Source organism: Triturus cristatus, chromosome 5_1 (genome assembly GCF_964204655.1).
Source record: "Triturus cristatus chromosome 5_1, aTriCri1.1, whole genome shotgun sequence".
Taxonomy (NCBI): domain Eukaryota; kingdom Metazoa; phylum Chordata; class Amphibia; order Caudata; family Salamandridae; genus Triturus; species Triturus cristatus.
In genome coordinates this window covers 528,913,308-528,938,814 of record NC_140587.1, presented here as the reverse complement: position 1 = coordinate 528,938,814, position 25,507 = coordinate 528,913,308, and the positions used below count along the sequence as shown (strand labels likewise).

Genomic DNA, 25,507 nt, shown 5'->3' with positions numbered 1-25,507 from the left:
TCACAAGTTCTGACATTATTTACATCTCAAATGACATCATTGATGACATTACTGATAACATCATCCATTGAGTTTGTTTTACAATTTACATAGGGGTAACTACCATATTCATTTTTCGTAACTTTGTAAAGCTTGGGTACAAAACACATGTGCTCCTAATGCACCATATCTGTTAACAGATAAGGAACATGTTATAAATGTTTATATTCAAGAATTACTCTGTGTGTAGATGACAGTTGACTTGTATTCAATATGGTCCACAGATCTTTTTGGTTCTGCAGAAAAAGTTTCCAACAGGAGAAAAGATTGCATGTAGTAGATACTAACTTTTATAAGCAGCCTTGAGTTATTAGATAACCTAAGTGCTTGTTTTGCTTCACAAGGGCTATCTGTAACATTTTCACCACAGTATGAAGGACGCAGGTAGTATGATCTTTTGCACCTTCAGATCTTGGTTATGGTTTAGCAAATAGTGTCTTTTGGACAACTGTTGCATTGAATGTGCACTATTCTTAGTAGATGATTTTGAAAACTCTGTGGTATTTCTCATGAGAGTTCCACTCAACAACTCTGTACATCCGTTCAGTAGCTTCAGAGATATTTAAGTTGAAAAAATATAGCAATCTGGGAGCCCAACAACCTACTTAAACCCTACTGAAATTTGACTGGCTACCCACACTTCAACCAAGAAGTGTTGGCAGCCATCTTGAGATTCGGTTTAACCGAGTCCCACAAAAAACAAAAGGAGGGCAGGGAAGAAACAGTCTGACCCCCTAGGCCTCTTGGGGGAGGGGGGAGAAGAGAGCCCCACTGGGACTCCCCACAGGGCCAGAAAAAGCATTTTTGTAAAAAAAGAAATTAGGGTACTGCGCTTTGTTAATTATCGTCCCCCCGGGTGAGCCAGGTCCGGTGTCATTTATAATTATAGGAAGGGAGTGCATGGCCCCCCTCCTGGGGCTTATTATGCCCTGGGGACATCCCCGGGGCTTCTTTAAATATGCATGCAGGGTAGGCCATATGGCCTCCCCCGCTGCCCCTGGGGACCACCACCTCCCCAGGGCTTTACTACAACCAATAAGTACAGGGGCAGCCCTGGGGTCCCTGCACGGACTAGTCTGCAGCCCTGGGGGCCGCTATCTCCTTAGGACTTCATGGATAAGACTTTAATTAATGCCTACAAAGTCTTCTCCAATATACGGACAACTTTTGGGCTGGGTAGTTTACATTATTACACCCCTCTTAACAACAACCCCAATCTACCATCGATATTCAACGCTTCCTATATACCTGAATGGCATCGTGCAGGCATACTGAAAATGGGAGACCTGAGAGCTATCGATGGTATTAAATCCTTTTGTGCTCTGAAAACAAAATTTTAATTGGGGCACATCAATCTTTTAAATACATGGCTATAAGAGACTTTCTATCCCGTAAGACTGGGGGGACTTCTGGCTTCTCTAGAGTAGATCTTATTGACAAACTAAGAAACTCTACCCTGCCCAGGATCGGATACATATATACTAAACTAGTTAGCTTGATGCCTGACGACATGCTCGCCACTGCCAATAAATGGCAAAGAATCTAAATATTTCTTATAACACATTTAATCAAGCCGTACAATCAGCCAGGAGTGATTTGCTATCAGCTAAACTGCAGGTACAATTTTTTTTAAACCGCCTTCTTATATATTACACCAGGTAGAGTGGCAAAATTGGGGACGGGAACATTCTGTCCCACGTGTGCAGGGTTTAGCACGGACTTAATTCATATGTTACTACTTTTCCCCAACTTACGCTTTTATTGGGCCAGATAGAACTTTACTGAAAAAGTCCTCTAACACAGGACATTCAACTAACACCTCCGACCATTCTATTAGGCACACAAGACAAGGTCTGCAGAATGAATGGAGGTGCACTTATCTTTGTAGCTATGACCATTCTGCGTCTCTGTATAACGTCATCATGGAAGGACCCTAACCCTCCACTATTCTCTCACTGGCTAGCTTGACTGATTTCCACTCATAACATGGAAAAGGCTATATTCTCCAAACTGGGGGGAATTAGGGGGGGAAAAAGGGCCTTGCTATCTGGCAACCGCAATCCGCTTGGCTTAGATAGACAGACTTAACAGGGGTTTTGGGATAACTCTTATTCCTCTGAGGGATATCCCGAGGTATATTTGGTTTGATCACAATAATATCGGATGCTAGCTGAGACATTCTTGTCTGTAATAAGTTACTCATCAACCAATGCCTACTCTGATGTTTTTAGAGCCGGGAGAGGGGGGGGGGGGGGGGGACACAGAGGGTGGGCGGGGGGGCAGGTCGTGATCGAAAAGATTTTTTGTCATCTTTTTATCTGTCTTTTGTACTTTCAATAAAAAGGTAAATTAATGGGAGCCCTTGAAGCCCCAGGGGCCGCCACCTCTTCAGGACAGTACAAAACATAGAAGGGGGGGGGCACGTGGCGCCCCTACTGGAGCCCTAGATGGGCTTGGGTACCGCTACCCCCAGTGCCAGCTTCAGCAAAGTCCTGGGGTGCCCATCCCTGTGACATTACAGTTTGCTCTGCTCCAGTTAGTGCAAGCGAGAGCAGAAAATGCTATTGCTTGCACGAAGGGGAGCAGAATTGCTCTTTGACAGAGGGAGCTGCATATTAGCAGCTCTCTGTCAAAAACCAATGCCAGCTCCCACAGTAAATGGGGAGCCGGCAGAAACCGCAGAGGCTTTCAGGCTCCCCCATGGTCCCATTGGTGAGTGGGTGCCCTGGAGGCACTGACTTTGAATGGGCAGGCCCCAGGGTATGGGGTCCTCGGACCTAATTCATCCCGGGGCACAGTCCCCTTCCCCATCTGTAAAGGCCAGATCCCGGGGGGATGGGGTCCCCACGGCCAAAAGTGGTTTGGATGTATGTGGTGTCTTGTGGAGTTGAAAAATATGGGTTGTTGAATTATGTGGTGTGGATAGAAATGTGTGAGTTGAATTGTGTGTTGTTCAGTGAAATTATTTTTGTGGATTGTTGCTATGTGGCATGGAGTGGTTTTATGTGGGGTGTATCTATCTGATATTATGTTAGGTGTAATTATCTGGAGTTGAATCATTGCTTTGGGTGGTATTGCGTGGAGTGTAATTATGTTGGGTGGTTTTGAATTGCGTGGCAGTGAATTGTATGTTATGGTAATAGGAATACTGTTTGAAGATCCGGTAATGCCCTCAACACCAAAAGTATGGACACAATCATACCCATCCGAAGGTTTCAGCCATTTACATGCAGTACAGGTGTAAAAAAACTAACAAGTGAAGCCTACATTTTGAACTATGGCCGGATGGAGAGAACTTGAAAAGCAAAAATCAAGTCACCGCATAAAGTCTGCTCACGGGAGGGATATGCAATTGATATGTTCAATAACTTTGTTATCATTTTATCATGCTACTATGAACTATGCACCTTTTCCTTTACATCACAAAGCTCATTTAAGACACATAAGCAGGTAACGAAAATATAGTTTCACTAAGTGTCTACTAAGAAAATGTAGATCTTTAGAAAAGTGTGATTTTTCAGCTAATCTTCTGCATCTCATTTTTAAAATGCCAGACGTTCCCCAAAATCATACTGTACGAGAACATGGGGAAAACTCAGTACCAGAGTATTTAAAAATATAATAAAATAAGGAGAGATATATTGCCAGTGCAAATCCTTCAGCTGCACCAGAGTTCCTTCAATGACTGCTCTACAGCAACACAAAAGACTGGAGAGGGATGATTGGAGTGAGATAGCTTGGGGTGGGGTAAATTTGTGTGGAGTCCGGTAGAGTGAGTGGGGTAGATTGGAGCAGAGTGGGATATAATTGAATGGAGTGCTGTTAATTGGAGGGAAAGTGGAGTAGATTGGAGTAGTGTTGGGTTGATTGGTTTAGATGGAATGGAGTAGATTTGGGAAGAATGAAACGGTGTAGATAGAAGTGGAGTGGAATAGGCTGGATCATAGTGGAGTGAACTGAGGTAGAGTGCAGTGGAGTGGGGAACATTGCCTGGAGTGGCGTAGGGTGGACTGGGGTGGGGATGAGTGAGGTGGGATAGATTTGAGTGGGATATATTTTTGAGGAGTATGGTGGGGTAGACTGGGGTACATTGCTGTGGAGTGTAATAGATAGTGGGGTACGTGGTGTGAAATGGGATGTCATGAGTGGTGTAGATTGGAGTGGCGTGATGCAGAGTGTCCTAGAGTGGAGCGTTGTACAATGGAGTGGCGTGGCATAGTGTGGAAGGGCACAGAGTGAAAGGGTGTGGAGGAGGCATGGTGTGGTAGCACACTGCTATTACAGACAACACATTTTCAATTGAAATGACCATTTTATTTTCATAGAAATTCGGTTTTATTGCACACAAACGATAATGTATTCAGATGTCATCACCTAGTTTATTGATCATATTCAAATATTTGTTTCCACCACACTTCAGAATTATAAAAAAACTTTGCTTTAGTTACACTAATTATGATATATTCTGTAACATCAACACAGTTCATTTTATTTTGTTGTGCGCTGAAGAAAAAAAAAACACATCCTTTCATATTCATAGGTATTCAGCAGAATTGTCACACAAGTTCTCCCAATTTGAAGTCAGAGAAAGAATAATAAACACTACTCCCTCTGGAAGGGAGAACCTAACATTTGACCTCCGTCTTTGAATGCACAGCAAATGAGACAAGATAAGAACAAGAATGTAAGGTCTGTTTACAGAAAGTAAGTTTGTGATCGAATACAGTAAACATGGTTTGGGCAACAAACTCATGCTGGACAACCAAAAGCAAATAAAGCCAGCAAATAGAAAGCCAGAAAATGTGAGTTACAAACCACACACCCAATGGTAAGCAACAGGTGGAATGAATTCCTAGGTCAGCTTTCTGAATGTCCCCAAGATTTCTTTAGCAAATCAGACTGCTGCGCCATCAGGTAGGCTTCAACCTAAAAAGAGTCAATGCACCCTCAAATGAAAAGCTCTAGCTTTTTATGGCCCCAGAAGGAACTTACAACAGAAAATACACCAGGAGGGATTTTTCCCCGAGTTGTAGCCCAGATTCACTTTTGGCCACAAACGTATGTTTATAACTGAAAATGACCCCATTTAATAGAAAACAAAAAAGGACCCCCTGCTACTGATCAATGCTCTCAAGGCAGGGAATTTACATTGTATATACAGACCTCAGGCAGCTTATAATTTTACTCTAAAATATAGTACAATAAATTGAGCCAAGTCAATCGAATGACATTTATAATCACTTTGTTATTAACAAAGATATACATTTTAAAATCAGGACAGATTACTGATGACTCCTAAAATTAAATACTATTCTATGTTTAAACTAAGTCATCATATTTCTTTATCTTGTCGTGATGAGATCTGATGAGATTTATATATAAATGGTTAACAAAAAATATCAACAATGTTTTCACAATATCAAACACCAAAGTACATAAACAGTCTGTAGGCTTAAAACTTGGTAGGATCATATCAACGCGCGCTTCAGCAACAAAAGCGTCTTCATCAGGAACGCTGCGGATGTGGCCAAGATAAACTATGAAAGGCACCGCCCAGGGAGTCGGGTTGAACCCACATGATGGGTTTATTGCAAGTCACAATGTAGGCATTTCTAACTGCAATAGCACAAAGTTTCTATCCTCACAGAGAAAGAGCGGGACGGTCAAGGACTAAAATCCTACTGCGGTTTTCTTATCTTATTTCTTTTCTTACATGCAGTACTGGATATCAGGTATTTTCATATTCAGTTTTGACAGAAATTGGGTCTCTTGATATTCTAGTGCTGATGGTTGTGTCTTTCAGCATACTGGCTTTGTCCCATAGTAGAGATGAAATTACCTTTATGCTCAAAAAGCTTTTTGAAGCCATTACCTCAACTAACCTGCCTCTATACGGGCGATCTCCCTCTTCATACGACGGCTTCCCAGTCTGGCTGAGGTGCAATCTTCCTTCCCGTTCCGCCGCCTGAGGTCACGAGGGTATCACAACCCTCTCGGTCTGCCTTGCTGGGTCTGGAGCGCCTCCACTGATCCGAGGAGTTCCGTGACCTGGGAGCAGCCTGTGGCGACCAGGTAGTCTTCCTGGCATCACATCGCAACATGGCAGGGCCAAACATAGGCAGCGGAGCGAGACTCGCGTCTGGGCAATTCCAAGCAGAGCAGCTGATGGTGGTGGCCGCCCAGTTAGATTGAGGCCATACGGATGCATTTTACGGGCGGGATGCCCGCACACACTTGGCCGTTTTCCTCTGGCTGCCAGTCTTGAGTGAATGTGGATCTATGCCCCCCCCCCGATCTGATCTGTTTCATACGGTTAGAGGAATGGGTCTTCACTACCGGTCTTTGCGCGTCACATGCCATTCGTGCCCTCCTCGGAGTTCGCGCGTGAGCCACTGCGCATGCCGTCCCTCAATGGTTAGCTGGCCCCGCACGAGTCCGATTGACTGTTTCTTACCTCACCCCCACAGCTTGATTGCTGCCGGTGCAGGTCCACGCGCAGATGCAGCCTACTAGCTCAGCAAGTCCTTGCTTATATGAGCGGACGTTTTCTTTTCCGCAGGCTGGACTGCAGGGTTCATCCACTCCTCCGTGGCGTTCTCACCGGAGCTCTGTCCTCCGATTTGCAGCGGTTCGTGCTGACATGGACCCCTGGCTTTACTGCTTAATCCTTTGCTGCTTAATTTTTCTGATTCGGAATATGGATTCATCGCCTCAAGATGGCTCCCTCATCAGTTCTTCCTTGTGGCCTCATCCATTTTGTCCTGGGATTACGATGCTCCCACCCCTCTTCACTATGAATCTTCACTACAAGATGGCACCCACTGCTAGGCCCAAAAACCAAGGCCAAGACCTACAGTAATCCTCCAGCACAGCACAAGGATTTAGCAAAAGAGAGGTAGGACTATCCCTCCTTAACTCAATGCATACCAGTTCTTGAGGGTGAGAAACTGTACTAGGACAACTCCCTCTCCTTTTCAGAGTAATAAAGACAGTGGTAGGACTCCCTCCTGGTACATTCTATAAATATCGGCCATCTTTTGTAGCCCACTCATCTTGAAAAATTGCCTACTCAGTGCCCGGATATACAGCAGTAGGTCTCTTGCTTCTCAGGCACACAGCCAACTCACCTGCGCTTATTAAATTTATATCTTTACCCAAAGTTTATTTTTCCTCAACCCCCCTCCCAGTCCCTTTAGTTTTCTTATGTAGTCTCCCTCCTCCATTTAACCATCCTCTGAAGTCTATAATTATTGCACCCATCTATCCGCTCCAAACATACTTCTGCCTACCCACTAGGTCTTCTATCGGCCTAAATGATAGACTAGAACTAGCTTCACCTCTATAAACTCCTCGCCAGGACATGCTACCAAAATGGAGATAAGTCCCGATCCCACACGATCGAACGCCTTCATTATCAACTACCCGCCTAACGTCTCCAAAAATGCCACTAAAAAAAACACAAACATCGCATACACAAGGCCTGACACGAAACTTTAATCTCGGACGTCTATTTCTGTACAAACATAGGCAGTATAGTCAATGACCTCATCTTCTATACCACAAAACGAGCTGGCTGGCTAAATGTTTTCTACTCCATGATTCAAACATCAGGCACTAGGAAAACACCTCATGGTAACAAATTAAACAATGTCGCCCTCGCTCACTCTCAACATTAATGCCACTATCACCCTCTACAACAATGGTATCCTCCTAATCTGAGCCTCCAATGCCAACCTAGTCAGGATGATCAATATCTTCCCTACACTCAAAAATGCGGTGTCGACAAAATCAAAGGACCCCTACCCTCACCCTACCAGTATGCAGGACCTAACCAGTCCTACCCTCACCACAGCAGTAAGGTCCTCACTCTCTCTAAATCACTCTTCTCCATTAATCTATCCCAGTGCCTCTCAGTCTCCAGTCGAATTGGCCCAACCCTCTGGACCCCCGATGTAGAAGGCGGGTGGGCCCACGGGTTCGCTCGGCCCACAGTTTTCCAGTCTGATTCGGGCTAATTCTCGTGCTGAGATGTTGCCTGACACCCTTCTCTCTTAACGAACGATCCCTCTTCCTTCATCCCTCTCTCCACGCCACGCACTAGACCAGAGACATGACACGTGCCCGCCACGAACCAGGATTGGCCAAACCCTTTCAACCCAGACAAGACCGTCCCCGACTCACAGGTTAATGGCCCTCCCACCCTCTCTCCTTTGCCAACCTCTCCATCCAAGCATCCTGGAAAACCGCTAGTCTCTAATGACCAACTCCCCCCCCGCCCCCCAGAAATCTGCATCACCACCTTAGAACCCCAAGGCCCCCACTATCCTCCAAATCTCCAAACACAACCTCTACCCCCAACCCAGCACCCAGACGTGGTGGCGCGCCTGGACGATATATCTCTCCAGTTGCACCTTCTTTCAGTCGAACTTCATGACTTGAAAGCCCTCTCACTTGAACATTTCCCCTTGATCAGCTCCCTCCTCTCCTTGGCAAACTTGCCCAGACACCCCCTCTAGTGGTAGTGTTCGCCCTGGACTGTTCCCCCCCTATATTTCGAAAACCATACCCTTACCTTACAACCCCCTCACGCCCCAAAAGACTGAAGACCTATCCTGCGCCGAATGATATCGATGACCTACTCAATTCTTACTCGCCTTCTCTAGACCTCAACATGATCCCTCCGGGGCAAATTCAAGCCATCCTCCCCAATCCGAACAGAGAACCCCCTCACAATCTTAGAGTCATTAATAATGACAACCTTATGAGAGTGAACATCATCCAGACTCTGCCCCCCCCTTACTCTGGTGCGACTTAAATGCTTACTACTAAACTGCAGGTCAGCCAGTAAACATGCCTCCGATATCTGCGACCTCATCAAATCCGATTTAGACATCATCCTTACCGAAACTTGGCTCAATCCCTCCTCCACTCCCATCCTAGACCCCCCTAGTGCCTACTACCCACAACATAATTCGTCTAGACAGAGCTTTGAACCTGGGTGGTGGCCTAGCTTGTATACATCAGAGCTCACTCTCCGTTTCCCACTCTGAGACTTCTAAGACATTCTCCTGCGAATACCTCAGTCTCAACATTTCAAGTAACAACCTGCCGGTGTGCAAACTTTGCACTTTTTATCACGCCCGGAGGACAATCTCCCCTTTAACGAACATTTAATGGAAATCATCTCTGCTAATGTAGATACCGGAACGTCCCAAATCTTCCTCGGTGATTTCAACAATCACTGGTCTAACCCCAATGACCAAGCTGTAACATACCTTAAATCATTCTTAAGTGATCATGAGTTGATACAACATTGTGACCAGCCAACCCATATTAAAGGAGAAACTCTAGACCTCATCATCACCAAAGGACACACCATCACACTGGATACCATTACCCCTTGCACCAAGAACAATGCCGCATGGGGCACCTTTACTACTTTCAGTAAAAGAGACATCAACAAGATTCTTCAGAGTATCAACCCATCTAATCATTTTAGCGACCCGTTGACACCTTCCATTTTCGAAGAACTAAAGGACGTCGTCATCCCCATCTGGACAAAGATCATCAACGCTTCATTGTCACAAGGCATGATCCCAGGTTGCCTAAAAGCAGCTCAGGTATCACCCATACTAAAAAAAAAACGAATGCATATCGTGCTGACCTTAGCAACTTCTGCCCTATCTCTAACATCCCCACATTAGCCATACTCCTAGAAAAAATGTGTCCAATCACAACTCTGTGCACACATTGAGAACTTCCAACTCTTGGACCAACATCAATCTGGCTTTCGGAGTGGACACAGCACTGAATCGGCTCGGACTCATGTTATGGATGACATTTTAAAAATGCTTGTCCAAAATGAATCTTGCCTACTAATCCTCCTTGACCTTTCCTCTGCGTTTGACATTGTCAATAATGACAACCTCCTATGCATTTTGAAGAACAGGATGGGTCTCTCTGGTCGGGTGTTGCAATGGTTCTCATCCTTCCTCTACCAGAGATCACAGAGAATCAAGACGAACCACTCTCTCTCCAGCCCTCTCCAGTTTCCATGGGGGTCCCCCAAGGGTCTGCCCGATCTCCTATACTCTTCAACTTGTTCTTGGAGCCTTTAGCTAATACACTAAATTCCACAAACATTCTTTTCCACATGTATGTGGATGATACGCAACTCTATCTGAAAATATCCTCCCCGGATAACCCCATATCACTCAACACTACTCTAAAGTCTAATCAAAACTGGTTAACCGAGAACCACCTCCTGCTCAACACATTTCCTTCTCATTTCTCTGAATCAAATGCCCAAGTTAGACCTTTGGATGAGCCACCTTACTGCCTTCAACTGCTCTCCCCTCATCATTGACTCAGCAAAATCTCTCGGTATCACTCTGGACAAGCATCTGAACATGAAGAATCATATCAGAAATGTGTGCAAGGGAGCTAATCACCTGACACTCAGGAACATCAAACCTTTCCCCCCCCTCTAGCTGATTTCAAGCAGGTAATCCAAGCGCTTGTTTTGCAGAGACTAGATTATGGCAGTGCTATGCTCTGTGGCCTCCCCAAATATACCTTGGCCCCACTAAGGGCTTCTTTGAACACTGCTGCCAGACTGGTTACGGGTACCAAAAGAAATGGGCACATGTCCCCAGTCCTAAAATCCCTTAAGTGGTTGCCCTACGAAGCACAAATTCAGCTAAAGATTGCCTGCCTGTCTCACAAAGCCCTCCATTTAAAAAAAAAGAAAAAACAGTTATCTAGCGCAAAAGCTAATACTATCCGCATGTGGTAGACACTCAAGAAGTGCTAACTCTTTCCTCCTGAAACCACAGATCTTTCGCAAAAAGAGAACATGCCACCGAGCATTCTCCGGCACTGCCCCAAAGATCTGGAACTCTCTTCCACCAGAAGTACGCAGAATCCCCTCTACGGTTGCTTTCAAATTGGAAGATAAAAGATTTTTTATGAACAAGTTCTTAACCTTAATTCGCTCTGGATCATCTGTTAAAAGGCTTTGGTTTTACAAACTTACGACCTGCACTGAGTGTTACTCTTCTTTTAACCTATCATTTGCTCCCTGTTCAGCACGCCTTGTAGCACTTATTGTTTTACTTTTTAGGGACTCTTTGTGTTGTAAACGTTTGCTGTATTATTCATATTTGATGCCGGTACTGCAACTTATTACCTTTCTTCGCTCCTATTGTAAAGCGCTCTGATATCCTTCGGGATCATGTTCGCGCTATATAAACCTTTATAAATAAAATAAATAAGTCTTTCATGCATAACAACTATAGAGACTATGATATGAAAACACACTGCCCTCTCAGGTGAGACATCTCCCCAGACTAATATGTGTGCAAAGTAAGCTGTGGGTAGATACTGTTTTCTCTGCACATACCTCTCTTCATACTGAAGAATGTCTATAGTAGAATATGAAATGGAGTATCCTCTCTTTTTAGAACTGTGTCTTGGACAACTCGTGTCCATATTTCATTGTGGAGACATGGTTACCTCCGTTTCAAATGCCTCCCAATGGCAACACCCATACAGAATCCAATATCAGTAGATTATAAACATGCACTTACCCCTGTCCTAAAACCTCTCTTGTATCACACATACTACAGCACATAAGCAACCATACCTGCATAGTAAAATAACTGGCTTCTCCATTGCCAAGTCTCTAGGATAAAAGATGAGCATAGTACCTTAGACATACATATACATTTAGCAGCACATTCCCAGTCTCTAAACATGAAACTGCCAGTTTTACTGAAAATTGAAATAGTATAATAAACTTGAAATTTATAATAAGTACTAAAGAAACTAATCGAAAGTAACCTTAAACTTTATTACAACAAAGCAATTTAATGACTATACAACGCTACAAAAACCACATTAACAAACTATATAAATAACTATAACACAAGGAAAACATAACTTTAAAATACGTAAGATGTTTTATGAGGCTCATAGACAGCTCCTAAAATACCCCCCTTTTCGCTTTATTTGCCTACTGGATTTTGATCTTCGTAGCACTTTGTTTACAATCTTTTACACACCATAGGAAGCCAAAGAGTATTCATATTCATGCTATGTTTTGTCATGGCAGGGTAGGTGACCAAGTGTCAGCAGAGCAGCACATCTCTATATATACAGTTCACAAATTCCATCTCGTCCGGAGTTAGCTTATGCTGGCGACCTACTCAACTGTTAACCCCTTCTGTGCCACGCCCTTTCCCCCTCCTGTGCCGGGCGTTACATTTGTGGGTGGGGTTCATGACGAGATAGTCTCGTCATGGGCACAGCGCGACCGTGCTCCATGACGAGACTATCTCGTCATGGGCACAGAAGAGGTTAAGGCAACTCCAAATCCTTTAAACCTGAATAGACTGTGCCTGAAGAGGTACTTATTGCTGAACAGCACAATAATCCTGCTTCTCTTAACAAGGCTCTTCTTTCCTGCTTATGCAAGCAGATTATTTCCTCAGGGACAAATTTCCATTTTCCTCCTAAACAAAATACAAAATAACTAAAAAGATACAAAAGTTACTAATAATAATTATTGATAACAGTGATACGTCAGTATATTTTTTAAACCTTTCTACAGTTTTCACCCACTATCGCGTATTTACATCTAATGCACCAGTAACTTGTAATTCCTTTCACTTGAAAAAGTCCACACCCTTACCCAGTCCAATTTTTTTAATTTTTTTTTTAAGTCACTAAGAAATTATTAAATGCCATGAAACCTCATTTTTTAAGTTTTTGCAGTAGGACATTAGTTGCGAGACACCTTTGCTGGCACATCCCAGTTTTTTACTCTGGAAATAGCAATATCACATGTTCATTGAGGTTCATAACAGCAGAACAGCTATTATTACAATTTTTGTTTAATGATTTGAGAAACACTGCTTCCTTTACTTACAAGTACACACATTTTGTACAGTCAATTTTTTAACTCAATCTGCAAACTTTGCTCTAGTCTCTCTACATTCTAATCTGTACCTCTCAAAATCTGTTAACATGTCTACACCGCCCCAAATAATTTTCACTCTAAACATAGTGTAGACTATGTGCACCAACATTACTACACTTACTGACATCTCACAACAAGGTGTTTTAAATGTATTTCTAAAATACTATAACTTGCAGTTCTTTCTTCAAACCAAACCACCACACTAGTCTTCAACTTCAGATAAATTAACTTCTGCTGATCACAACTGTAAGAGACTTCCTTCTCCTCCAAAGTACCAAGAACAATCTGAGCTCTCTCTGGCTCTGAAGTCAATCACATCGCAGCATTTTTTTCAACCATGTAATAAGAATGCTAACTATTGGTTCACCTTGGCCTTTTTTTTCTGCTTCTCCCCATACGATCATGCAAGACTTTTGCGGTATCATAAAGCACCTTGTGGCAGGCCCGGTAATTTTCCATACAGGTCTTGCAAGAGGCACGCGCGATCAACAGAACCCCATAAAAATGAACACATCACAGTACTTCTTTTACACACTTTCTCTCAAAAACAAGCACCACAATATGCATTAAAACTAAAAGAACTCATCTACTACATTTTACTATTCGCAATCCCGCAAGATCGTAACAATTTGCTAAAAAGAACATACATTTATTTCCTTCACAGTAGTTATCCTCTTAGACATCTCCTTTCTAAACTTAGGGGGCAGCATGCCTTTCGGCTGCCCCTTTATATACCTTTTTTATTTCATTTCCAAAGACCTCCAATTTTTCCAAAGTAAACATTAAATGCAGGTATTTCATTTCCAACAACCCAACTGCCAGCTAATCAGGGGGTTTGCTTTTGCATAAGCCTCTCACGCGAGCGTGAAGGCTCACAGGAAAACCCTGCCTCTAAACCAATCATAGAACTCCATTTTTTATTTGCTCTCTTGCAGTTGCGAGAGTCTTGAGAGCCCAACTGCCTAAACATACATTTTTTCCCCTTTAATCTCAACTACTGAAAGGATTTACACCGAAAAGCATAATCTGTGGACCAAGTCCGTTCAGCAGTTTTTGTTGTAGCCTTGTCTAAAGAAGTCTATGGAAAATGCATTCTACATATTGGGACATCCCCCTACCCCCCTTTTTTTCTCACCCCCGCTTGACAGATCACCCCGAAACTTTCCACAGAGTATCTGAGATGGCTGAACTTTTTTTGGGAACGTTTCGTGAAGATTCGAAAAATGGGGCTGGAGCTTTGGGGCTCCTAACCGATGACTGTCTTCTGTTTCAATTGAGTGCCTTTCTGTTCGATGAGAAGATGTAATATAAAAATGTCAAAAAGGTGCTGCATGCAGTTACACTGAGAAAGGCAGTATGCCAAAACGCAACTGCTGCTTGTTTATGCGGCAATAAACACATTTTGAAAGGACCCCTGTGAGTGCGCGACCTGTGTTTCTATCTGGAAAGATTGTTGGGATATTTTGAGTCCATCTTCAAGATTGCGGCACCCACTGTCAGAGGAGCTGTATCGTTGGTGGAACCTACGAGAGATATAACCAATATCCATAGGGTAGCAAAGGACTTAAACAGTACGCCACTCTAGTTACTGCTCCACTACTGACTACAGATTAAACCCTGTCATCCTATTGATTTTCATGAGGTCAGTGCATGCATGTACAGTTCCTGCCCTATCGCAGTGAGAAAAAAAACAAAAATAAAGCCTAGTACAGACTAAATGTAGAGGGTACTTGAGACTAACAACTGTCCTAGTAGCCAGTCCGCAGCTACTACAGTGTGTACAGCCGAGGAAGGTATGGCATTTTTGACAGCTTTCCTCTGAATCCTGTGACCACGTGAGAGAGCCAGGGAATCTGGTTACTGGCACTGAACAGATACTTTAGAACTGAGCTTTTTGATGCGTAATGTTAGGATTTCCAAAACCAATGTACCAAGACTGCTCTGGATCAGTATGGAAATCCCTTCTCTAGTGGAGGAGCAAAGATGATGAGTGTAAAGATGGATGTACAGAGACAGTGGGAAGAACCATGAAAGATGTAGGGAGAGAGAATAATAAAGGTACGGAGGAAGGCGGGGAGGTGGGGCTGATAAGGCGGGAGGTGGGACTGACAAACACAAAGGATGGTTGAGGTGGAAAAGAAAACTGGAGAAATTGCTGCGTATTCCGTTCAATTGGTATTGAGAAGGGAAAGAAAAACAGAGGGAAAAGGAAAATGTAGGGTGGAGAAGGGAGTAAAAGGGGACACAGAGGCGAGAGAGCGAGATAAGTGCATTGTAAAAAATTATAATTTAGCAGGATGAGAGGCTTGCACAAGCAATAGGTTTCCAATTTCTCCATACTGGAAACCAAGCACACCATTTTAACACTTGATTGTCTCAGGGTAGCTAAGCAGACCAGTCCAAGGCCTTCTCAGGGGAGGTGGTGTGGGCTAGTAATCACCATTAGCTGCCATGCAATCATAACACTCAATAAGTGATCGCGTAGTGAGTGCTTTTTCTTTGAAAAGTAAAAGTACATTTATTATACAAATACAAACTCCTAAATACTACACAGTAATATATAATCAGGCAGACAGAAATACCTTTGGTGACATGAATTTATAGTACCTCCCACCTATACCAGATAGAACATTACAATAGAGTTGAAATCACTTTGAAATAAAGCAGGCCTATTTTGGCTTTGGCATAATTCATCACACCAAAAAATAAGCAAGCTTATTGGCTTTGTCAAGCGGTTATCATATTAAAAAGACCAATTATCCACATATTAAAAGTCACCTTTATATCACTGAAATCAGTAACCATATTTAACTTTATTCATTATTACCAATAAATCATTTCAATGTTTATTAAAACCCACTGTCAGCAACATTTTTGTTAATAAAGCATTTAAAATCAACATAACATTGCTTAAGCATTTTCTTTAGAGCACTTAAAACCACTAGACATGGTGCCAGACCCAGGCTGTAGAACAAAAGTTAAGAGGCTTAAGAGTGGTTGAAAATAAAGATGAAAACCCTTGGAGTCAAGGATTTGAAGACCCCAGGTGCTTATGGGCACTTTAGAAATGTAACTTGGGGAGCTTGTCTTTTCACCTTTTCATGGTGTTGCCGCTGTCGCTGGTCTTGCTCACCTTCTTGTTCGGGGGTGCCACTTTTATGCCCAGTCCTGGTTGGGGAATTCCACCTTTGTCTAACCTTCCCCCTCTCGTGGGTCTGGGGCTCCAGTCTGGCCAGTGACACAAAAGGGTGGTGTCAGATCTCTGTGTGCGCTGGGGAAAGACCCTTCTAAGTGTAATCAGGGCAGGTCCGAGACTTCCCGCAGCCATCCTGCCAGAAAGACCTACTTCCTTTACACCCAGGCCCCTTTGTGCACTGTCTGGTTCTAATACGTATTTCCAGTGAGAGAGCCATCACAAGTCGAGGAACCTGGAAACTCACAAAAACTTTAGGGAGAAAAATGGCAACTTTCTAAAATTCAATACAAAAGGACCTTACACATGAAGGGGGGGTCCGAGGGATATGTTTAGAGACCAACTACAGTATAAATCCCCCAATCAACAGACTTAATACAAAGAATACTGTGGGTCTAAAGTTCTATGTGACAAGTAACACTGATATGATAGAAAGAGTCAAATAAAACAAGAAACCATCTGGGGCTTGCCAAAAAGTTAAGTTCCCATCACCCACCGAAGGTGGCTTATCATCATCTGAGAACTATGGACAATACCATAGAAACCAACCACTTGGATGATTGTGGTGGTTACACGGTAGTCCCAGGCGTGGATGCCAAAGATGGGGTGATGGTTTGCAGGGCAAGGAGTGTGAAAGAAAAAGTGCTATTAAAAATGGCTAACAAGACACGATAAATTTTATTCTGGTGCTGTCTTGATGCCACTTTAAAAACAGTGCATAGACAGCTTCACAAATAACTGTCAAGATGTCGGTCTACATGTTTCGGCTACTGGACATGGGAGTCCAAGCTCTCATCAGGACCATGTTGACGCTACTGCAAAACGTGTGAAAAAGAAATTTATAAATGAAAAAGGTTTTTAGGTTGGTACCCAATACAACCTGATTGTTCATGTACGTTCCCGTTGAATTTTTACAGGGAAAAGAGACCCGGAGAGATTTGGGTACGCACCTCGCCTCGCCTGGCATCCGCTCAGGACTTGAGACACCGCTCTGTCCGTCGGTACCCCACTCTGGCAACTGCTCCCAGATGATGATAAGCCACCTTCGGTGGGTGATGGGAACTTAACTTTTTGGCAAGCCCCAGATGGTTTCTTGTTTTATTTGACTCTTTCTATCATATCAGTGTTACTTGTCACATAGAACTTTAGACCCACAGTATTCTTTGTAACTTTCTAAAATTGCCATTATTGAAATAGGATTTTTAAATCCAACCTAATCATTAAAGAGGACTTTAAATTACAATTTAAAAAAAAGAGTACAAGAAGTATTTTTCTAGCTGCCACCTATCAGAAATAGCATTTAATAAATGTACCAAGGTTGCCCAATGATTCCTTAGGCAGCAACCAACCTTGCTACAGTAAAAAATGCTTTCGGGGAATTTCACTGTAAGGACATGTTCAACATTAATTTTTACATGCCCTACTTTCAAATATCTGCACCTTGCCTTTATGTCCAAACAGGTCTACCTATGGGGACTTATTAATATTTAAAAGGAAGGTTTAGGACTGTCATAAAGGATTATTTTGACAGGTCAAATGTGCAGTTTAAAACTGCCACAAGCATGTTACTCTGGTGAAGATACCAGGCAGCACACAAGTGTAGTCTCTTACGTGTAGCCTGTACCAGGCAACACATGTCTGTTGTCTCTTGCGTGCAGCCTGTACCTGTGCACCTTATCTTAGCTGCGACGCAGCAGCCTTGTCTTAAAAGGTGGGCATTGGCAATAAACATGTGCAGTCCAATTTACCGTGAAATGAATGGGAGAGAGACTCAGGTTGTGATGAGAGTGAGACTAAGGTAGTGAGACTCACCCACCACAAAAGTCCAAAACCAGGTGATCAAAAGCAAAAAATCCTGGCGTAGTTAAAGGGCAGAACCCGTTTGCAACATGCGTAGAGGAGCGAAATGGGAAAGAAGAAAAGCATTGAAGGAATACCATGAAAGGAGAGCGTAGGGAATGGGGGAGCAAAAAAAAGGGAAGGGTAGGAAGAAAAGCAGAGAGGTAGAAAAATGAATGAATACAATAGCTGTCTAACGCTAAAGTCCAAAAACAAGCATTAGCAAGGTCAATTTTCTAACATTTGGGACCTACTGGCTTGGTCAATGATTGCTGTTTGGGCCCACCGGTACTCAATTTTGGGGACTGGCACTTAACTTTTCCTGGTCGCACATTTCCAAAGAGCAAACTCACTTAAACGAGCATTATTATATATGCAATAGGTTTTGCCAATATCATTAATTATAAGCTAGTGTATGCAGACAAGCACAGTAGATGCGAAAATACAGACCTGTACAAGAAATGCGCTTATGCATGCCAGTGCAAGAGCTGTGAATATGCATGCAGGTGCAGAAGCTGTGCAAAGCCCCAGTTCGCACAGAAGCATGCCGGCGTGGTGTTTGCATAGGTGTACGCAGCCGTATGCTCTTGGCCCATGTCAGCTGGGAGAAATGACTGCGCCACTGAAGCTGGTAGACGGAAGAGGGCCGAGCCCATCCCGCTTTACGCGAGTTGTATGTTGTGCCACTTAGTATGTTGGAAAGCAGTGCATTTCAACTCTCGCCGTCCGCTCAACATCCTGAGATTTTGGGCAAATAATTCCCCAATAAAAACAAACAAAAAACAAACTGAAAATGTTCCGGTGTCCTATAAGTGGTGCAAACGTAAAGCACTTCAACACCATTCAGTCACCATTCTGCTACATGAAAGCATCAAAAGAATTAATTAAATGAAAAAAACCCAGGCAAACCAGCACACAAACAAATGTGTGCATCCAGGGAAAGTTAAATAAAGACCAAATTAAATAATGAAAGTGTCGGAGAAAGAAAGAAATGAAGCAGCACGTGGTGGGATGAAAATAATTCTTCATATGATTCAGAAATAGTAGGCAAAGATATGTTAAAAGAAGTCTAGTCCCAGCATGCAGCGGATGAACATGAGTAACTAGGCCACAGGATACCGATAAGGGAAGCACACCGGAATTACAACGCTGCATCCAAAAAAAACGAGGGAAAAGTAATGCGACAAGCATATGGACAAATAAGAAGTGAAGGCAGGACATAAGCCCCTTTTAAGATCTATTGAATACAATAGATTTCACAAACACAGCTCAACCGCTGTGCAGGCGCAGCCTAAAAAGTAACAAAAGGAGAAAGCAAGAACCTGCAAGAGTGAGATAAAGGGCCAGGGGGTGACTGGTGGTGTATTAAAAAGGCAGCATGAAAGCATTATTTTTTGGAAAGAGTTGGACATGAACCAACGTGGGTGGGGCAGCAGAAGTAACACGGGGGCTAAAGCAACACGGGGAGCCAGTGGAGGCTGAAACAACACAGAGTAATATGGAGGGTTGGGGAGAAAAACAAACAGGTAAGAGAGACAGAACATTTAGAGCTAGGAGGGGATAGATGAACACAAGCGAGAAGCAACTTTGGCAGGGGGACATGAGGTCAAAGCATCACTGAGGTGGGTAGGGGAGAAGCACATGGGTGAGAGAGCGCATCATGGAGAGAGGAAGAGAAACACAACAGTGAAAGAGATGGAAAACACATGCAGTCTTCCAGTGTGCTTAAAAAGAAAAAGGTGGAGCCTGAAAAAGCTAATAGTGTACAGACACAATAATGCGTCCATACTCAAGGAGGGACAAACACAAGAAGAGGAAGGAAAGCCTAAAAAATGCGAATGGAAAAGGAGCAAACAAATGAAAGTGACACTGAAGCCAACTAATGTTAAGCAATGGGAGGGCGCTAAGCTGACTGCTAACAATATATCTCACATGCATTAGTAGGCAAGTCCTACAAAAGGAGCCAATGAGTTCCCCACTATTTTAGGCTGCAGTGTAGTAGGGAATGGAAAAATCAGGGGTGTGGGGGGTGATTACGTCAACCCCCACTTCATAATGATGTTTATGTTCAATCAAAAACAAGGAAAAGAGAATGTAAGAAAATATAAAAATGATCTACTGAAATAATTGTATTTGATTGTGTTACTGAACCAGTGGTTCGTTTGACATATTCAAAGTGGAGAATAAATACTGGATCCCTCATGATATAAACACACAGAAGGCACACAGCGATTATTTAGTTTGCTCCATTTTTCCCCCTGTGGGTCCGTTAAAAAAATATTTAAATATAATTATAAAATTGACTTGAGCAACACCGGTTTATTTTGAAGTCAACCATTTGCTCTGTGGTTTGCCATACCACAAACAAGGTCCCTGGTTCTCTAATCTACATTCATTTAGATCTCCTCCCATTATGCTGTTCAATAGATAGCACCATCTGCGTCAATAAAAAATTTCTCCGTAAAGGTTCTCCTTTGAGCTAGCTAGGCGCTATTCAAATCTTTAATTTGGTCAACCCGACTGCTTAATTTGGTTCTTCCCTGCCACATAGTTCTAGTGGCCTTGGAGGTCGTCAAGGTAAGACCACCATGGAGGGTAGAGATTGAAACAGAAGGCAGTGTGGGTATACTTACCAAATGACGAAGCAGGATGTGGGAACTCTCTAAATACCCGGAGACACAATTATGAAACTCTCCCTTCAAACGGCTTGGTCGCTAAATGCTGATGACAGGCTCTGTGTACGTATGTAACATATTTCACAAGCCTAGCAACAAAACACCGGAGCACTGTGCATGATGGGGGTAATAGGGTATATATAGGTGTGAACATTAGGTACAGCAGACGACAACAGGACTTGACCTGCAAGAACAGAGGTTATTCTTAACTGATTTCATTGTACTCATTATTGCTAACTTGGAAGGATGACAGGCTGAGAGAGGCTTAGTTTACATGAAGACCTATGCAGTGGTTCCGTTCGTCCACAAAGCTATCTTGTCAGATTGATAAGATTATAAACACGTTCCAACACAGGTCTTTAAATACACAATTTTTGAAGCCTACGACATCGAACTACAAAATAGTCGGGCCGGAACGGCAGGTGAGAGTCGTTCACAACTAATATACTCAGAGCACTTGAAGCATCCAGACAAAACTCAGCACTAAAAATAATCATATGTTTGAATTCTCATAGCATCAGAATAATAAACTGTAGACAAATACAAGACCAGTCACTTACAACGCTTAACCCATCATGACACTTCATAACTTTAGAACACTGAAAAAAACTCACTGCATCACCGCGATCAAAGCCTACGGAGACCTACGACATCCTCGTATCAACTAAGGGGCAGATTTATGTTGCACTTGCGCCGCAGTTGCGTCACTTTTGTGCCACAGTTGCGTCACTTTTGTGACGCAGCAGCGGTGCAAATCCTGCGCCATGGTGCGGGGTATTTACAACGTGACGCATCTGGGAGATGCGTCACGTTGTAAAGCCCTGCGCCACATGTAGGCGTTCCAGGGCAGGTGGGGGCGTTCCGGCACAGGAACGCCTCCTAAAAGTGGATGAGTGAAATCAACAAGATTTCACTCAGTCACTTTTAGGCCCATGCTGCGTCAAAACCCTGCGCCTGCTTGGAGCAGGCGTAAGGATTGACGTAGCATTGTACAGATAGGGCCCCCCAGAGCATTGCTGGAGCTGCGTCGCGCTTGCGACGCAACTCCAGCGATGCGCCACTTTTACGGCACAGATGCGTCACGCATCTGTGCCGTTTTGGCCCCATGGTGCGCCGCATTATAAATGCGGCGCATCCATGGTGGCGCAGCTGTGGCGCATAATAACTGGCGCATCCCTGCTGATATGCAGGGATGCGCCAGTTATCATAAATCTGCCCCATAGTACTTACAAAAGGTGGGCATTTACATGAGAACTCCGATGGTGAAAAATGTTTAATCTTAATCTGCAGTGCTCTCGGTCTAGCGCCTTTCACAAACTTCAATTTCAAACATGGAAAAGCCCAAAGCATCTAGAGGCACACAATGTTGCAGTACGTGCCATAGACAAGAAAACATACTCCCCAACGCATTGTGCACTCTAAAGTACATACACAGAGAGGGTACTCACAAAAAGTCACTCGGAACGTTGGTTTCTTCAAAAGTATGTACCAAAGACACACACAGTGTAACAAAAGTCTTCGCACAAATGTAGGCGAACGATTTGTAAACATACACCGTCGTCGTGCACACATACTCTCCACAATGTAAGAGATGGCCAGTATCACACTAGCATGCACAAACAAACACACACTTTTCTATTGTTTAGACACCTCCACAATCTTTATTTAGGTGCATTTTGTGGCACTGTGTACTAGCATGTGCATAAAACCAAGGTGCACAAAGTCCATAATAAACATATGTTCTGTGGTTTGGTCAGAATCCCTCACGTACACCCATATTCACCTACGCACATGCATAGTATATACACTTGTGCCTACACAAGTTTTATATACAGCAGATTCCACTCCAGTAGTGAACCTGTTGCACTATTGATAATAAGCAGGCAAGCGCAGTGAATGGACTAGTCGGATCTCGACCTCGTGACGTCCAGGTTGTGTACAGGTACCAGCAGCAAAGCCTGGTCACCTCTTTAAAATAAATTCATATATTTCCAGCTACCACTCCCTTTTATAAAGCACTACATTCACAGCGGTCTGCTGTGTTGGAGGGTGTGCTCACACGTGTCTCGGTGAAAATGCCTACACTCCTATTCCCGAAGGCTCAGAAAATCCAGCGTTAAAACAATCCTGTAGGGAGAGGGGTGCTCCCGAATTTACCTAGCCCAAAGAAACTCCAGCGTTCAACTCACACATGTTTTAGACAGGCGGGCGTCTGCTTCTTAAGACTGACCTTGGCGCTTTATGGCGAGCCTCCAAAAAGGCAAGAAAAGGCAAAAATCACACCCGTTTAAAAACACATGAAGCTAAATAAATAAATAAATTAAACACTGACGAGATACGCCTGCCTCCTTCCTTTCCTCTATAAGCTCAGCACCGGATCGGCACTTCACCAAGCACAGTAACTTTTTCTCGCTCTCCCAGGTTTCGCTGCAGTTCCGTTTGCAATTGCAGGCGCAGCTTCCGATACTTAGGCAGAACTTCCTGTTCAGAAGAAAGGAAATAGAAAGTGGACTAACATACATCCATAGTGACACAATGGTAATCTAAAAAAAAATGTACCAATCAACTAGCCTGCTAACTCACCTCTCAGAATGTGTCCCCTCTTTTCTGCTCGGCACACCAGCATAATGTCTAGATTTGTTTGTGTTCATAGTGAAATATTTCAAGTCTTTCTTTTTCGGACTGCGATTTTCAGCCCTTGGCTTCAGTAGAAATGCTTTCAGTTTTAATATCGCAAAAATCTGAGTCACAGGAATTATGAAACGGAGGGGATCTAAACTATGCAGCAGCTGCAGGATTGACTAAATTAGCAGCAAGGATGGTTCATAAACTATAATGTGAGTAGCAGTTCAATAGATAGCTTTACATTATTAAACGAAAAATTGCGATCAATATGTTTACAAACATTTGTTCACTGTTGAACCATAACTGCCAAGCTTCCTACATCTACATGATGAGTTGCTCCAATCCAGTTATTTTCTTTGATTTCTGGTACTTGTAATCCTGTTTTCATAATGGAATAAACAAGACTTCAGTCCCAGAATTTAAAGAAAAATTCTGGACAGGGGCAGCAATTAAGACATTACCCGTGAAATTTGGATGGCTTTTTCCCCTTATTAATCAAAATGAACATGATTTGTTTCACTAGAATAATTGAAACAAGCATTGGCAAAGCCAGTAAGTCTCGCTTATGTGATCTGTTGACTTCGGCAATGATTTTTCGCCATCCTGTACAGCAGTGCACCTGCTTTGCTCTACTGTTCCCCCTTTTTCCCTCCTTATTCCATCAGTTAAATTTTTCTATGTCATGAATGCACTAGTAACACATGTAACTGTAAATGATTTAATGCTGTAGCATTGTTTAATCCTCTTGTAAAGCACTCTGATACCTCCGGGTCTAGCCAGCGCTATATAAAACTCAATAAATAAATAAATAATGGCTGAAAATAACGTTAAAAAAGTGTCATGCCAAAGATGAGCATGCCTACAAAATGAGGTGAGCACTTTTTATTTTTATTTACAGAGATGGATTAGTAAATACAAGTTTTGCAAGATACTCTTTTTTAATATATCAACATTGTGCTTTTTTGATACAGCACCAAATTGCTCTCACCCATAAGACCTCTTAACTTTGGCAATAATTGTTAGCCATTCTGCACAGCAGCCCAGCTGCTGTACACCATGGCTGAAATAATGTTTTAAAATAGTGCAACAACAGGGATGAGCGCTCCTACAGTGAGGCAAGCATTTTTTCTTTTTATTTACCTAGATGGATTAGTAAATAACAAGTTGCGCAAAATGCCCTATTTTATTATAGTGCTAATGTGTTTTTTTGAAACATCACAAATGTGCTTTTTTCAAACAATAAAAATGGGGAAATGGCTTCCGGGTGGGGAGCAAGGCTACATGGAGGGAGGACGGGAGAGGAGAATGGAAGCTGGGGGGGAGAAGAACAAGCAAAAGACAACCAGGAAGCACATGGAGGGCAGAAAATGGGGATGCACTGGGACAACGTAGGACATGGAGAGAAGCACACAGACAACAGAGGGTGGGTGAGGATAGTGAATAACAGAAACAACAGATGAAGGAAGGGGATGGGGAATCTAATGGTAAACAGATGGTGAGAGGGGATGGGGAATAAAGAACAGTAACAGAAGGTGGGTGGGGAAGCATACACTCTCATAGACTGCTTAACCTAAAAGAAAAAGCACTGGCATAGCCAATAGGTCTCGCCTTTGGAACCTTATAAGTGTTTAGTTATCCAGCACAATATCCTTGGTGCAACAACATCAAGTGTTGCATGGCTAAACACTTATAAGGTCCCAAAGGCGAGACCTATTGGCTATGCCAATGCTTGTTTTGAGTGAGTGGCTCGTGCGGGTATGCCACTGTGAGTTAGAGATGCTGAAAATGCTTTTACAGGAGCCCCTGTGACATTGCGCCTCTTAAAAATGTTTCTTGAGTCTGATGTTATACTTCTAGCCCCTATTCCTGTCTTCTCGCACCCAATGCATTCTTAAATGTCCCATGTACAGCCGGGGATGACACTCCTAATACCTCTGCCCTCCAGTGACACTTTACCTGTCACAGGTGGTGGTGGTGGTGGACGTGGTGGTGTTGGTGGACGTGGTGGTGCTGGTGGATGTGGTGATGGTGGACGTGGTGGTGGTGGTGGACGTGATGGTGGTGGTGGACGTGATGGTGGATGTGGTGGTGGAGGACGTGGTGGTGGTGGACATGGTGGCGGTGGTGGACGTGGTGGTGGTGGACATGGTGGTGGTG

General features: G+C 43.3%; 1 protein-coding gene across 3 annotated transcripts in view; it reads right to left on the bottom strand.

The window, feature by feature from the left end:
• Nucleotides 1-23,203, bottom strand: part of PEX2 (peroxisomal biogenesis factor 2) — a 36,363-nt gene extending 13,160 nt beyond the window's left edge. The window contains exon 1 of one of the 3 annotated variants that reach the window (XM_085605393.1): nt 23,058-23,203. The gene's annotated coding sequence lies outside the window, so the exon portion shown is untranslated. Of the gene's footprint in view, nt 1-22,914 lie in introns of all 3 variants that reach the window. The other 2 variants (XM_085605395.1, XM_085605396.1) reach the window with 2 other exon arrangements.
• Between the last annotated feature and the right edge of the window lie 2,304 nt (nt 23,204-25,507).